The sequence below is a fragment of the Phyllobates terribilis genome, unplaced genomic scaffold, assembly GCF_046119375.1.
Source record: "Phyllobates terribilis strain yellow unplaced genomic scaffold, ASM4611937v1 Scaffold_3__8_contigs__length_932513732, whole genome shotgun sequence".
NCBI lineage: Eukaryota > Metazoa > Chordata > Amphibia > Anura > Dendrobatidae > Phyllobates > Phyllobates terribilis.
Genome location: NW_027362763.1, coordinates 533,221,844 through 533,238,098, shown reverse-complemented (window position 1 = coordinate 533,238,098; position 16,255 = coordinate 533,221,844). Strand labels below are relative to the sequence as shown.

The window sequence follows — 16,255 nt, the reverse complement described above, 5'->3', positions numbered from 1 at the left end:
TTCTTAGAAAATTATTTATGATATTTCAAAATACTACAAGAATCTAGCTCCTCAGTTTTGTGTTGGATCTTTTTCATAGTCTATAATGCACTATTTAAGTGACTTTTGTCACCAGATTTTGCATTATAAACTGCATACATTATTAAATTATTTTTTTTAGACCTGATGATGCTGATGTATTAGTTAATCCATGTCAGAATGAGCTGTATGATCCAGATATTAAAATGAATTAGTCCAGCTAGAGTTGAGATTTGGTAATCTTTGCTACCCTATTGAAAAATTTACAAAGGTAATATTTGTTACTGACTTTTATTTCATTTAGTGCTACAGTAATAATAATATTAACACCTTTACCCCCGAAGGGTGTTTGTACATTAATGATTATGCCAATTTTTACAATTCAGACCAGTATCACTTTGAGGTAATAACTCTAGAACGCTTCAACGAATCCCACTGATTTTTCGTGACATATTGTACTTCATGATAGTGGTAAAATTTATTTTATATGGCTGGCATTTATTTCTGGAAAAAAAAAAAACGGAAATTTCGCAATTTTCAAACTTTGAATTTTCATGCCCTTAAGTCAGCGAGATATGTCACATAAAATAATTAATACATAACATTTCCCACATGTCTACTTTACAAGAGCACAATTTTAGAACCAATTTTTTTTTTTTGTTAGAAAGTTATAAGGGTTAAAATTTGACCAGCGATTTCTAATTTTCCCCAAAAAATGTACAGAACCATTTTTTTTTTAGGGACCACATCACATTTGAAGTGACTTTGAGGGGCCTTTATGACAGAAAATACCAAAAGTGACACCATTCTAAAAAATGCACCCATCAAGGTGCTCAAAACCACATTCAAGAAGTTTATTAACCCTTCTGGTGCTTCACAGGAATTTTTGTAATGTGGAAGAAATCAATGAACATTTAACTTTTTTCACAAAAAATTTACTTTAGACCCATGTTTTTATTTTTGCAGGGGTAACAGGAAATTTTTTTTTACAATTTCTCCTGACTAAGCAGATACCCCATATGTGGGGGCAAACCACTGTTTGGGCGCATGGCATGGTTCGGAAGGGGAGGAGCGCCATTTGACTTATTGAATGTAAAATTTGGTTAAATAATTAGCCGATGCCATGTTGCATTTGGAGAGCCCCTGATGTGCCTTAACAGTGGAAACCCCCCCCCACAAGTGACACCATTTTAAAAACTAGGTCCCTCAGGGAACTTATCTAGATGTGTGGTGAGCACCTTGAACCCCCAAGTGTTTCACAGAAGTTTATAATTTGGAGCTGTAGAAATAAAAAAATCTAATTTTTCCCACAAAAAAATGTTTTTTGGCCCAAAATATTTTATTTTCAAAATGGGTAACAGGAGAAAATGGTCCCCAAAATTTGTTGTTCAATTTCTCCTGAGCATGCAGATACCCCATATGTGGGGGAGAACTATTGTTTGGGTGCACGGCAGGGCTCAGAACGGAAGGAGTGACATTTTGGAACGCAGGCTTTGATGGAATGGTCTGCAGGTGTCATATCGCATTTGGAGAGCCCCTGATTTGCCTAAACAGTGGAAACCCTCCACAAGTGACCCCATTTTATTAACTAGACCCCTCAAGGAATTTATTTAGATGTGTGGTGAGCACCTTGAACCCCCAGGTGCTTAACAGAATTTTACAACGTGGATCTGTAAATGAAATGAAAATGAAAAACATATATTTTTCCCACAAAAAATGTTCTCTTAGCCCCAATTTTTTTCATTATAGCCGGAGAAAATGGACCCCAAAATTTGTTGTGCAATTTTTCCTATGTATGTCGATACCCCATATGTGGTCGAAAACTACTTTTAATGCACATTGCAAAGCTCAAAAGGAAGAAGCACCATATTGGAGCTCAGATTTTGCTGTACTGGTTTGAGGGTGCCATGTCACATTGGCAGAGATCCTGAGGTGCCAGATCAGCAGACCCCCCCCCCCCACCCCCCATAAGAGACCCCATTTTACAAACTACACCTCTCAATGAATTAATCTAGGGGTGAGTGAGCATATTGACACCACAGGTGGATCAGAATTTTATACCATTGGGCAGTGAAGAAAAAAATAATTACATTTTTACCACCAAAATTTTGTTTTAGCCCCAGATTTTACATTTTCACACTGGGAAATGGGTAAAAATCGCACCAAAACGTGTCCCACAATTTCTGCTGAATCTAGAAATACCAAATATGTGGCTGTACAGTACTGCTTAGCCATACGTCGAGACTCTGGAGCGACAGAGCGCTTTTTGCCTCCTGGAGTACAGATTTTTCTAGAATAGTACGGAGACTCCATATACAGAGCCCCTAAGTGCTAGAATAGCAGAATCCCCCCTCAAATGACCCCGTTTTGGAAATTATACCCCTTTGGGAATTTATCTACAGGTGTTGTGACGATTTTGACTCCATGGGTCTTTGCAATTTTCACTCGGCAACATCCGCTGCTGCTTGTTTCTGGAAAACAGCCATTGTAGTGACCAGTACGTTGTAGTGACAGTACGTTGTAGTGACCAGTACGCTGTGCCCAACTCGTGCTTCTGGAGACATGCACCTGTAAATTAGGTGGGCTCTCATCGCTACAGAAATGCCAAACATGTGGACGCGAACTGCGGTTTAGGTATACTGTGGGGCTCAAAAGGGAGGTGGGCATTTGTATTTAAGAGCACAGAATTTGCTGAACTTCTTTTGGGGGGCAAGGGCCCTTTCGCTTTTCCAGAGCCTTTGTGCCACTAGTAACGTGGAAGCCCCCTATATTTCCGTTAACAGATGACAGACTTCTTGGAAACTAGAAACACCTTTAAAACTAATGAAGTGGTTAAGTCAGAGTCCAGACTTCATTCCACTTAAGACCTGGCGGCTGTATTCTAAAAAAGCCACTGACTTATAATGAAATTTGAACAGAAATGTAAGATGCAATGTTCACAAGCACAAAATGGATCTTTTTACATAGATTCAAGGTTGAAATTACTGCCATTGTTATCTCTACCAAATAGTGACTTGAAGGATTTAATATCTGATAAACATAAATGTATTTTCCATCTGACATTTAAGCAACTTTTTGCTAATCAGTGTGAAAAAAATGCACTATGCTTCAATGTTGCTACATGATAAAACAATGTCAAAGAAGACTGATTTTCCTTCAATAGGCACTGATAATATAAGGTTGGTATTAAATAATATTCAGCCTATAAACTGTCATAACAAGCTTGCATATTTGCCAATGTATTTCAAAGTGAAATATTCCACAAAGCACAGGAACATGCATAGTTTCAGTCCCTAGGTAACATGCTTCTGAAAGGCAGAATCCACTGCAACTTGTAAAGGAGCAGAAACTATGTACCAGGACTTCTAAGAAGCCTGACAGCCAACAGGGAGTTGACTATGATCTATTTTTTACTATGTAAAATAAAAGCAACTTATAAAATATGGAAATTGCATGCCATCAGAGAGGTTCCATATAACACAATAGTATATACAGCCATGACCAAAAGTGTTCAAGGCAATCTTGAAATTGTTAAAGTAAATGAAGTATTTCTCCCAGAAAATTATTGCAATTACATATGTTTTGTTATACATAAAAAAAAACTGAGGAAAAAAGGACAAATTGGACATAATTTCACACTAAACCCCAAAAATGTGCTGCACAAAATTGTTGGCACCCTCAGCTTAATATTTGGTTGCACACCATTTTGCTTCCCATAACCATCAACAAGAGTCTCACACCTCTCAACTGGAATTTTGGACCACTCTTCTTTTGAAAACTGCTCCAGGTCTCATGTTTGGAGGATGCCTTCTCCCAACAGCAATTTTAAAGGAAATTGGAGGTATGACATAATATTGGCAGTCTGACTTCATGCATATCGCATTAGGGGACAGTGGGATTATGATTTGTGCTGCTTTTTTTAACCCTTTTCTGACGTGAGACGTATCCATATTTCCCTGTGGCCTGGGTCTTAATGACCAGGTACATATGGATATGTCTTGGCAATCACGCACGCAGAAAGGCTGTGCGCGCGCTATTGCTGCAGGGTGTCAGCTGATTCTGACAGCTGACACCTGGCACTCAGTGCCAGGAGTGGTGCCCACCCCACTCCTGGCACTTTAACCCCCTAAATGCTGCGATCACAACATTTAGCGAGTGCGCAGAGGGACAGAAGCCCCTCTGCTCTTGGATCGGAGACCCCACAATGGTATTTGGGGGGTCCCGATAGTTGCCATGGTGACCTGATGTCATGACGACATCCGGGTCACCAGGCACTAGAAAGTAGTGCATGTGCATGATATAACTATCTTTTGTCTGCAGGACTGACCGTAATAAGGCATAGCAGTGATCCTGCACTGCTATGCCTTATAGCAGCGATTAGACAGCAGAAAGTAAAAGTGGGACTAAGTAAAAAAATTAAAAAAAAAAAAAAAAAAGTTGTATAAGGCTGTGTTCACACGATGCGTATTTCATGCGTTTCCGCGGCGTTTTTGCAGTTGCGTAAACGCCGCGGAAACGCATGAAAAACGCATGGTAGAAGGGCAGCAATGTTCCCCAATGGAAATCCGCATGTGCTGTGCCCATGATGCGGATTTTTCCGCAGCGTTAACGCTGCGGTCAAAAATCCGCAGCATGTCAATTAATTTTGCGGAAACGCGGCGATTTCGCCGCCATTGACTTGCATTAGAACGCGCCAATTCCGCAAGACAGCATTTGTACTTGCGTAATTGGTGCGTTCTAATGTGCGGATGGTACCCGGGTGTGGAGGAGAGGAGAGTCTCATCCACACCCAGGTACCATTAAAAAAGCTGTAAAAAGAAGAATAAAATAAAAAATAAATGTATTCTTACCTTCTGTCGGCCCGCGCAGCGCTCCCACTTGGTTCCCGGCACTTGCAGTGAGTTGTAGGACCTGCGGTGACGTCAGAGTCATGTGACGGGTCACGTGACGCTGACGTCGGCAGGTCTTTCAATTCAAAGTTGCCGGCAGCCGGGAGAACGGAGTGAGCAGGACAGCGCGGGCCATCAGAGGTAAGTATATACACTCTCTCGGTTCACACTGTATAAATCCATGCTGTTTGCATGGATTTATATAGTGTGACCTAGTTATCAAGCACTTTCCAGGTGATGCTAACATCGCCTGGAAAGCGCTTGTCAATCTGCATGCGGAAACGCATGTGAATCTGCATGTGGATCCGCATGTATTCTGCAGGAAAAACGCATGCACAATCTGCATGCGTTTTTTCTGCCAGGGAGATGCAGAAATGATGCAGAAATTTTCTGCTTCATTTCTGCATCGTGTGCACATACCCTTAATATATATATTTTTAAAAAAAAATCACAAAGAAAAGTAAAATATATTGTATTCATAAATAAATATTATAAAAAAACAAACAAATAAAAGTACACATGTCTGGTATCGCCGCATCCGGAACAACCTGACCTATAAAACTGTCCCACTAGTTAACCCCTTTAGTGAACACGGTAAAAAAATAAAATAAAAAACAAAGCAAAAAACTATGCTTTATCATACCGCCGAACAAAAAGTGGAATAAGACGCGATCAAAAAAGACAAATGTAAATAAAAATTGTACAGCTGAAAACGTCATCTTGTCCTGCAAAAAACAAGCTGGCATACAGCGCCATCATCCGAAAAATAAAAAAGTTATAGATCTCAGAATAAAGCGATGTAAAAAAAATTTTTTTTCTATAAAATAGTTTTTGTGTGAAAGTGCCAAAACATAAAAAAAGATATAAATGTAGTATTGGGTTCTGACCCGAAGAATAAAGCTGCCTTATCAATTTTATCACACGCGGAACGGGATAAAAAAAACAAAAAAAAAACAACAATTCCTGAATTGTTGGTTTTGTTTATTCTGCCTCCTAAAAATCGAAATAAGTGATCAAAAAATGTCATGTGCCGAAAATGGTACCAATAAAAACGTCAACTTGTCCCGGCAAAAAACAAGCCCTTACATGACTTTGTCGGGGAAAATATGGAAAAATTATAGCTCTCAAAATATGGCGGAAAAAAAGCGAATTTTAGTGTGTGATGGCAGCCAAACATAAAAATAAAGTTGTCTAATCACTTATACTGCATGAGGAACGGTGTAAAAAATAAATAAAACCAATTCTTCACCTGCTGCTTATTTGTTCATTCTGCCTCCCATAGATCGCAGTATGGCTCGGCCCACACTTATCCTGCGCTCTGCGTTGAGCGCTTACACCGGGGTCTCCATGTAAATCTCTGAAATAAGTGATTCAGACGGAAACCCCAGTGGAATATTCCCTATAATGAGGCATATGGAGGTATTGTGGACGCATCTGACCTGTGATCCGGAGGTGTCCATCTTTTTATTAGGCGTGCATAAAAGTGCCGTCAGCCACAGTTTTGTGAACCTCTGAAAAAAAAGAACACCACTGAGCAGAGGCCAGACGGAGTCCAGAGTAACTCTGCTGCCTCATTATAGTGAATGGATCCCTCGGGGGTTTCATCTGAATTACGTCACTAGGAGATTTAAATGGAAATCCCAATATCAGTGCTCAGCGGAAAGCACAGGATAAATAGGAACATTTTACATGACATTTTTGTGCTTGTGAACATTGCATCTTACATTTTTGTTCAAATTTCATTATAAGTCAGCGGCTTTTTTAGAATACAGCCGCCAGGTCTTAAGTGGAATGAAGTCTGGACTCTGACTTAACCACTTCATTAGTTTTAAAGGTGTTTCTATTTTCCAAGATGTAATGTTTAAAGTAGTGTTTTACAACCTGGGTTTAAAGCAATGACTAGTAATGTGATCTTGTGGTAAATTAAACGGAGAACCCAAAAGTCCCCAGTATTGTTTTTTAAGAGACGTCTACTCCCCTTTCACAGCTGAAGATCCAGCTCACTGCATCTCCTCATAACATTTAGTGCCTTTATGAAATGATACTATTCACACCATGAGCTGTCATGCATGTGCATTTCTTTTTTTCTATGACAAGGAGTTAATGAATCCATACCAAAAGAAAATGAGTAAAAAACTCTTTAAAGGGGTATTCCCATCTCCTAGATCCTATCCAATATGTATGGCATTGCAGTAACTTAGGTGTCCATGGTCCTGTCCACTCATATAGTGACAGGTAGTTAGACAGCTCTTAGTGGCTGTAATCATGGATACCTAAGCTACTGCAATGCTCTACATGAGGCAAGCAACATAGCGAATCTGAACAACTATACTAAATTTTTAATTGGAGATATTTGCTAATATTTTTTTTACACCTACTACATGCTGGGATAGGATCTTGGAGATGGGAATACCTCTTTCAATATAAATTCACATGAAAATATTTTTTACATATTTTACTTTTAAGTAAGGAACTAAAAAGGCTCTTTTATTAACAATTTCTTGTTTTTATATTATTGTATATCCTACAAATGAGTTTAGATCCGAATATGCAATACCTAATAAATTTTTATTTTTTATTTTGTTAAGATGTTAGAAGGTTTAAAAATGTAGAAGTCACTTTTCATTTTTTTCAAGGAAATTTACAAACTTATATTTTGGTAAATATTCAGCTTTGAATTGACATTAAACCCCGAAAGTGATACCGTTTTGAAAACAGAACCCCTCAACATATTCAAAACTCTTGTCAGGTACTTTATTAACCCTAAGGGTGATTTTCAGAAATTAATGCGAAGTGGCATGACAGGAAAGAAAAAAATTTTGTTTTTTTCCACCTAAATGTTACTGTACAGTCAAGGCCACAAGTGTAGGCACCCTTGAAATTGTTACAGAAAATGAATTATTTATCCCAGATAATTATTTTATTGCAATTACACATGTTTTGTTATACATATGTTTATTTCCTTTGTGTGTTTGGGAACAACACAAAAAAAAACAGAAAAAGTGGCAAATTGGACATAATTTCACACACAACCCCAAAAAAGAGCTGGACAAAATTGTTGGCACCTTTCCAAAATTGTGGGTAAACAACTTTGTTTCAAGCATGTAATGCTCATTCAGACTCCCCTATGGCAACTAACAGGTGTGGGCAATATGAAAATCATACCTGAAACAAAATAAAAAAGGGGGAAGTTGACTCAAACTTTGCCTTGTGTGTCTGTGTGTGCCACACTAAGCATGGAGAACAGAAAGAGGAGAAGAGAACTGTTTGAGGACTGGAGAACCAAAATTGTTAAAAACAAGTCCATCTCCAGATATCTTGATGTTCCTTTGTCCACGGTGTGCAACATTATCAAGAAGTTTAAAACCCATGTGTAGCGCCGGCGTCCCTGCCCTCTGCTAGGCAGGGACGCTGTTCCCCTCACCCCTCTGCTCTGAGCCCGGCGTCCTCCTCCCGCTCTGCTGGCAGCGCGCGCTCCTTCCCGGCCAGTGTGCTTAGGGCGCGCGCGCGCTCCCTCCCTCTTAAAGGGGCCGCGCGCGCCGTCCTAAGGAGTCCCCGGCCAATGGCCGGAGGACTTCACCATATATAAGGCACCTCCTCCAAAATGGAGGTGCCCGAGCAATGTTGCACTGTTCACTACTCTGCTTCAGCTCTCAGGTCCCGTTGCCAGTTACCTGCCAGAATCCTGCCAGTTTGCTGTCTGTTTCCTGCCTGACATTCCTCCTACCTGCTTGCTAGCCTGAGGTCAGACGGTCTGCCTTCCTACTCCTGTCAGTCTGTCTATGGACCAGCTTGCCCGCTCACCTGGGAGCGCTCATCTGCTGCCTGTCTGTTGGCCTACCTGGAGGCTCCGCCGTCACGTGCTGTGACCACCTGCCATTCCAGAGACTCCTGCCCGCTCACCTGGGAGCGCCCATCTGCTGCCTGTCTGTTGGCCTATCTGGAGGCTCCGCCGTCACATGCTGTGACCACCCGTTTATCCAGAGACTCTCGCTTGCTCACCTGGGAGCACACATCTACCATCTGCCTGCTAGCCTACCTGGAGGCTCAGCCATCACAGGTCGTACCTACCCTTTACCCAGAGACTGCCCCGGTCACTTGCCGTGACCTCCTGCCCGTTCATCCAGAGACTGCCCCGGTCACTTGCCGTGACCTCCTGCCCGTTCATCCAGAGACTGTCCCGGTCACCTGCTGTGACTGCCTGCCCGTCTTTCCTGGTCGCCACCCGCTCCCTTACAAGGACCGCCCCCTTGTATAGTAGCTCAGAGGTTCCGCCTCCCAGACCCGTTACACCATGGCACTGTAGCTAGTCTTCCTGGACGTGAACAACAGAGAAAAATTGATGAACGATTGCAGTGCAGGATAGTCCGGATGGTGGATAAGCAGCCCCAATCAAGTTACAAAGAAATTAAACCTGTCCTGCAGGCTCAGTTCGCACTGACACTGATGCACCCTATCTGTCGACATTTGAACAAAATGAAACGCTATGGCAGGAGACCCAGGAGAACCCCGCTGCTGACACAGAGACATTAAAAAAGCTAGAGTGCAGTTTGCCAAAACGTGAGAAAGCCAAAATCCTTCCTGGACAGCATCTTTTGGACAGATGAGACCAAGATAGAGCTTTTTGGTAAAGCACATCACTCTACTGTTTATCAAAAAATGGAATGAGGCCTACAAAGAAAAGAACACAGTACCTACAGTGAAATATGGTGGAGGTTCAAAGATATTTTAGGGATGGTTTGCTGCCTCTGGAACTGGGTGCTTTGATTGTGTACGGCATCATGAAATCTGAAGATTACCAAAGAATTTTAGGTCACAATGTAGTGCCCATTATCAGCAAGCTGGGTTTGCGTCCTAGGTCTTGGGTCTTCCAGCAGGACAATGACACCAAACATACTTCAAGAAGCACCAAGAAATGGATGTAAACAAAGCGCTGGAGAGTTCTAAAGTGGCCAGCAATGAATCCTAATCTCAATACCATTGAAAACCTGTGGAGAGATATTAAAATTGCTGTTGGGCACAAGCACCCATCAAATATCAGAGACCTTAAGCAGTTTGCAAAAGAAGAGTGATCAGAAATTCCATTTCAGAGTTGTAAGAAGCTTGTTCATGGTTATAGGAAGCGATTGAGTACAGGTATTTATTCCAAAGGGTGTGCTAAGCTGATGGTTGCAATTCTGTCCAATTTGCCTTTTTTTCTCTTTTTTTTTTGTGTTGTTTATTTTCTTTGTGTGTATTGGAACATGTATATAACAAAACATGTCTAATTGCAATAATTTTCTGGGAGAAATACTTAAAGGGGTATTCCTATCTCCCAGATCCTATCCCAATATGAAGTAGGTGTAATAATAATAATATTAGCAAATACCTCCAATTGGAAATGTAGTATAGTATTTTTGATTCGCTATCTCAATTACAACCACTAGCAGCTAGCTAACTAACTGTGACTTTATCAGTGGTCGTAACATGGATACCTAAGGTCCTGCAATGCCTGCACATGAGAAAAGAGACATAGCGAATCAGAAAAAAATATACTACATTTCTAATTGGAGATATTTGCTAATATTACTATTATTACACCTACTACATATTGGGATAGGATCTTGGAGATGGGAATATCACTTTAATTTTCGGAAACCATTTTAAGGGTGCCAACACTTTCAGCCATTAAGTATTTGGTGCAGAAATTTCTGCACCATTTCTGCATCTCTTGGTAAGACAAAACGCAGCTTAAAAAAATGTGTGTGTTTGCTGCATTTTTTACTTGCATTTTTGGTGCAGATTTTTTCCCATTCACTAGTATGGGAGAAATCGAAATCTGCAGCAAAAACGTTGAAAGAATTAACATTCTACAGATTTAAATCTGCACCAAATCTGCAAGTCACAAATAAGCAACATGTGCATCAGACTTGAGGATTCTCATTTACTTTTTTTGGCATCAGGAAACCTTTCAGGTTTTATGACAAATCTGCGAAGTCCTTTCATTTGGCTGTGAATTGCGATGGCAGCTATCAGGACGACACAATCACGATCTCAGAATGCCGATGGAGTTAAACAGGGATCACCAAACTCTGCTAATCATCTAGATTCTGTAGTCCCTGTTAACAGCAGCATTTAACCCCTTCAGGACCCAGCCTATTTTGACCCTAAAGACCTTGGCATTTTTGTCAATTCTGACCAGTGTCCCTTTACGAAGTAAAAACTCTGGAACACTTCAACGGATCCTAGCGATTCTGAGATTGTTTTTTCGTGACATATTGGGCTTCATGTTAGTATTAAATTTAGGTCGATAATATTTGCGTTTATTTGTGAAAAAATCAAAAATAAGGGAAAAATTTTGAAAATTTTGCAATTTTCAAATTTTTTATTTTTATTCTGCTAAACTAGAGAGTGATGTGACACAAAATAGTTAATAAATAACATTTCCCACATGTCTACTTTACATCAGCACAATTTTGGAAAAAAAAAAAAATTTTGGTAGGAAGTTAGAAGGGTTCAAAGTTCATCAGCAAATTTTCTTTTTTCCAGCAAAATTTGCAAAGCCATTTTTTTTAGTGACCACATCACATTTGAAGTCCCTTTGAGGGGTCTTTATGACAGAAAACACCCAAAAGTGACACCATTCCAAAAACTGCACCCCTCAAGCTACTCAAAACTACATTCAAGAAGATTATTAACCCTTCAGGTGCATCACAGGAACTAAAGCCACATGGAAGAAAAAAATGAACATTTTTATTTTTCTAACAAAAATTTTCTTTTAGCCTAAATTTTTTAATTTTCACATGGGTAACAGGATAAAATGCATCCTAAAATTTGTTGGTCAATTTCTCCTGAGTACACTGATACCTCATATGTGGTCATAAACCACTGTTTGGGCACACGGCAGGGCTCAGAAGGGAAGGAGCGCCATTTTACTTTTTGAATGGAAAATTAGCTCCAAAAGTCAAATTGCGCTCCTTCTCTTCTGAGCCCTGCCATGCGCCCAAACAGTGGTTTATGACCACATATGAGGTATCAGTGTACTCAGGAGAAATTGACCAACACATTTTAGGATGCATTTTATCCTGTTACCCATGTGAAAATTAAAAAATTTAGGCTAAAAGAAAATTTTTGTGAACAAAAAAGTACTTTTTTGTTTTCACAGATCATTTTGTGAAGCACCTGGGGGTTCCAAGTGCTCACTATGCATCTAGATAGGTGCCTTGGGGGGTCTAGTTTCCAAAATGGGGTCACTTGTGGGGGAGCTCCACTTTTTAGGCACATTAGGGGCTCTCCAAACGCAACATGGTGTCCGCTAACAATTTGAGCCGATTTTCCATTCAATTTGTTTGCGGACACCATGTCCCGTTTGGAGAGCCGCTGTGTGCCCAAACATTGGAGCTCCCCCACAAGTGACCCCATTTTGGAAACTAGACCCCCCAAGGCACTTACCTAGATGCATAGTGAGCACTTGGGACCCCCAGGTCCTTCACAAATTAATCCGTAAAAATAAAAGTGTTTTTTTTTTCACTTTTTCATTTTTATCAATCAATTTGTGAAGCACCTGGGGGTTCCAAGTGCTCACTATGCATCTATATAGGTGCCTTGGGGGGTCTAGTTTCCAAAATGGGGTCACTTGTTGGTGAGCTCCAATGTTTGGGCACACAGGGACTCTCCAAACGCAAAGGGTTCCAATTTGTTAGCGGGCACCATTGTGTAGTGCATGTCAGGTTGGTGTGCGGTGTGGTATATTGTAGTGCATACACCACACACAACACACACACACAATCTCATACACTACAACACACACACACACACACCAACCTGACATAGCCTCCTCAGCTGAGTACGCCCTAGACTGGGATGAGCGGGACGGGCGGGACATTTTGTGTGCTTTGTGCGTGTGTAAAAAAAAAAAAAAAAAAAAAAAAAAAAAAAAAAATTTTATAGTGTGTGTGCTTGGTGTAACCTTCTGCAGTCACGTGTGGGGCCGGTCAGGCGTAGAGGGCGGTCAGACGTAAGGGGCGGTCAGATGTAGGAGGGGGCTGAGGAGATGGAGGAGCCAGAAGCAGCAGCAAGGGGGGTGATCACTGGGGCAGGAGCCGGCAGCAAGGGGGGGTAGGAGGCCGGCAGCATCGGGGGGTGATTACTGGGGCAGAAAGGGGAGCAGGAGCTGGCAGGAGCAGGGGGCTGATTACTGGGTTTTCGGGGGGGGGGTGATTACTGGGTTTTCAGGGGGGGGTGATCACTGGGAACAGGGGGGGGTGAACACTGGGAACAGGGGGGGTGAACACTGGGAGAGGGGGTGATTATTGGGAGGTGGGGGGTGATATCACTGGGACTGGGGGATGGTGGGTTTGATCACAGGAGCAGGGCATTTACACTGAGCCTGCTGCTGTGATCACAGTCCACCGGCTGTCAGAAGGAGAGCAGCAGCCGGTGGATGAAGACGTGGGAGAGGGAGTGGAGGTCGGGGTGCAGGTATGAAAGTGGAGGGGGGGTGGAGAGGGGGGCGGGGGGGTCGCGGGGGGTTGGAGGGGGGGGTCGGGGGGAGTGGCGGCAATACTTACCGCTGATCAGCGGTGGCGGCGGCAGACGCGATCCACAGGGTCCACAGCAGGGGGTCCACAGCAGACGATCTAGGGTTAGGAAGGTGCTGGGAGGTTTCAGCCATCCCTCCATATCTGATTGGGGCTAGTATCCATGTGACGCTAGCCCCCCAATCAGATCTGGGGGGGGGGGGGACAGAGGTGACACTCCCCCCAGCCAATGGCTGATGCTGTAAGCATCAGGCAATGCCCAGATTTAAATATTACACCAATTTTCATTGGTGAAATATTTAATTCATACCGATTGGCAGTTTCACTAAAAGTGAAAATGAAACAGCCAATCGGAGGGGTCCCAGGCACGGGGGGGTTAATCCACCCCCTGGGGGGTCGACTTCAGGATGTCCAGTTGCAGTAGCAACTGTGACACCTGAGCGACCCCGCTCGCGGGCGCTGCAGGGGCTCTTTCCCTCCATGTCACAGACGCTGTGACATGGGTCGGGAACGAACTGTTTTCCATGTCACAAACGGTGTGACACGGGTCGGGAAGGGGTTAAGGGCTTAAAAGTCCATGATGCTGCAGAGTGTCAACTATTGTGACAGCTGTTGCATTTCCTTGGGATGAGGGGAGTTCAGTTCTTTTACACCTCAGGTCTGTAAAAAGATGTACTGGTGCTCACTAGTTAATAGGCACATTCAGGTACCTATTATGCCATGAAAACAGGTTTCAATTACCACACGCATCTGGGGGCATATGAGCCTGTCTCTAGTTTACAAGCTGCTCTTCCTTAAAGGAGTTGTCCACAACTGTCACATTGTTGCTCTATCCGTAGGATAGGGCATCAATGTATGATCGGCCGGGGTCTCGCACGTGACACCCCCGCCGATCAGCTGTTATCGGTGGCGGTCACGAGCCGGAAGTGCTTACCTGCAGTGCTTGGCCGGCCCTTGTTACTGCACATCAGCCTCCTATGCAATTGAATGGGAGGCGGTTGTGTAGTACCCGAGGTAGACACTTCAGGCCGGTGTCCACTGCCGCTGGCACAAACAGCTGATTGGCGGGGGTGCCGCGTGCGGGACTTTAGCCGATCATACATTGATGCCCTATTCTACGGATAGGGCATCAGTGTGAAAGTAGTGGACAACTCCTTTAAACCACTTTTAGTTAGTAGTAACTACTGAATACTGTGAACACCCCACAGGACCTGCTGTTTTGGAAATACTTTGACACTGTTCACAAGCCATTACAATTTGGCCTTTGATAAGATCGCTCAGATTCTTATGTTTGCCCATTTATCCTGCTTCTAACACAGAACTGAGTATCCAATTTCTGTCCATTACATCTTACATCTTGTCATCACCTGTTATACTTCACCTGTTCCGTTTGCAGTGGTGGACACAGACCGAAGATCTTGTGGTACCTTGGGCTTCTGTACACGTTACACGAATAATATGTCCAGCCCTGCCTGGTTGTATACTAGTTGATATTTTAAGTTAATCCATTCAGGGCAGGCATACTTTGGGAGAAGCCCTTTTTTTCGATTTAATCATTGCATTTTGAGTGCAAGAACTTTTTTTTTTTCCATTGATATAGTATTAATTGTATTTGTCAGTGGCACCATTTTAGGGTACATGTTAACTTATTAATTAAAGTTAACTCTATATTGGAAGACATAGCAAAGAAAAATGCTGCCATTTTTAGTTACATTTTACCTTTTTATGCACAAATATAGAATTAGCTTTATTAATTTGGTATGATCATAAATGTACTAACCCATAGAATATAGTTTTATTTTGTTTCATTACTTTTTAAATAAATTAAATAAATAAATGGAAATCCAGCAAATAGTAATTACAAGTGCTTCTCACTAATTAAAATATCATCAAAAAGTTAATTTATTTCAGTTCTTCAATACATAAAGTGAAACTCCTATATTATATAGAGACATTACAAACAAAGTGATCTGTTTCACATGTTTATTTCTATTAATGTTGATGATTATGGCTTACAGCCAATGAAAACACAAAAGTCATTATCTCATTAAATTAGAATAATTTACAAAAACACCTGCAAAGCCTTCCCAAGCATTTAAAAGGGTCCCTTAGTCTGTTTCAGTAGGCTCCACAATCATGGGGAAGACTGCTGACTTGACAGATGCCCAGAAGGCAGTCATTGACACACTCCACAAGGAGGGTAAGCCACAAAAGGTCATTGCTAAAGAAGCTGGCTGTTCAGAGTGCTGTATCCAAGCATATTAATGGAATGTTGAGTGGAAGGAAAAAGTGTGGTAGAAAAAGGTGGAAAAGCAACCGGGATAACCGCAGCCTTGAAAAGATTGTTAAGAAAAGGTCATTCAAAAATTTGGGGGAGATTCACAAGGAGTGGACTGCTGCTTGAGTCATTGCTTCAAGAACCACCACACACAGATGTATCCAGGACATGGGCTACAAGTGTTGCATTGCTTGTTTCAAGCCACTCATGACCAATAGACAACGCCAGAAGCATCTTACCTGAGCAAAGCAGAAAAAGACCTGGACTGTTGCTCAGTGGTCCAAGGTGTTGTTTTCAGATGAAAGTACATTTTGCATTCATTTGGAAATCAAGGTCCCAGAGTCTGGAGGAAGAGTGGAGAGGCCACAATCCAAGCTGCTGGAGGTCTAGTGTGAAGTTTCCACAATCAGTGATGGTTTGGGGAGCCATGTCATCTGCTGGTGTAGGTCCACTGTGTTTTATCAAAACCAAAGTCAGAACAGCCATCTACCAGGAAATTTTAGAGTACTTCATGCTTCCCTCTGCCGACAAGCTTTTTGGAGATGGAAATT

The 16,255-nt window shown here is 42.0% G+C and overlaps 1 protein-coding gene across 2 annotated transcripts in view; it reads left to right on the top strand.

Annotated features, from left to right (window-relative positions):
- The window catches only part of MAP3K5 (mitogen-activated protein kinase kinase kinase 5), a 269,310-nt gene that overhangs the window by 100,018 nt on the left and 153,037 nt on the right, over nucleotides 1–16,255 (top strand). The gene's annotated exons all lie outside the window — the stretch shown is intronic.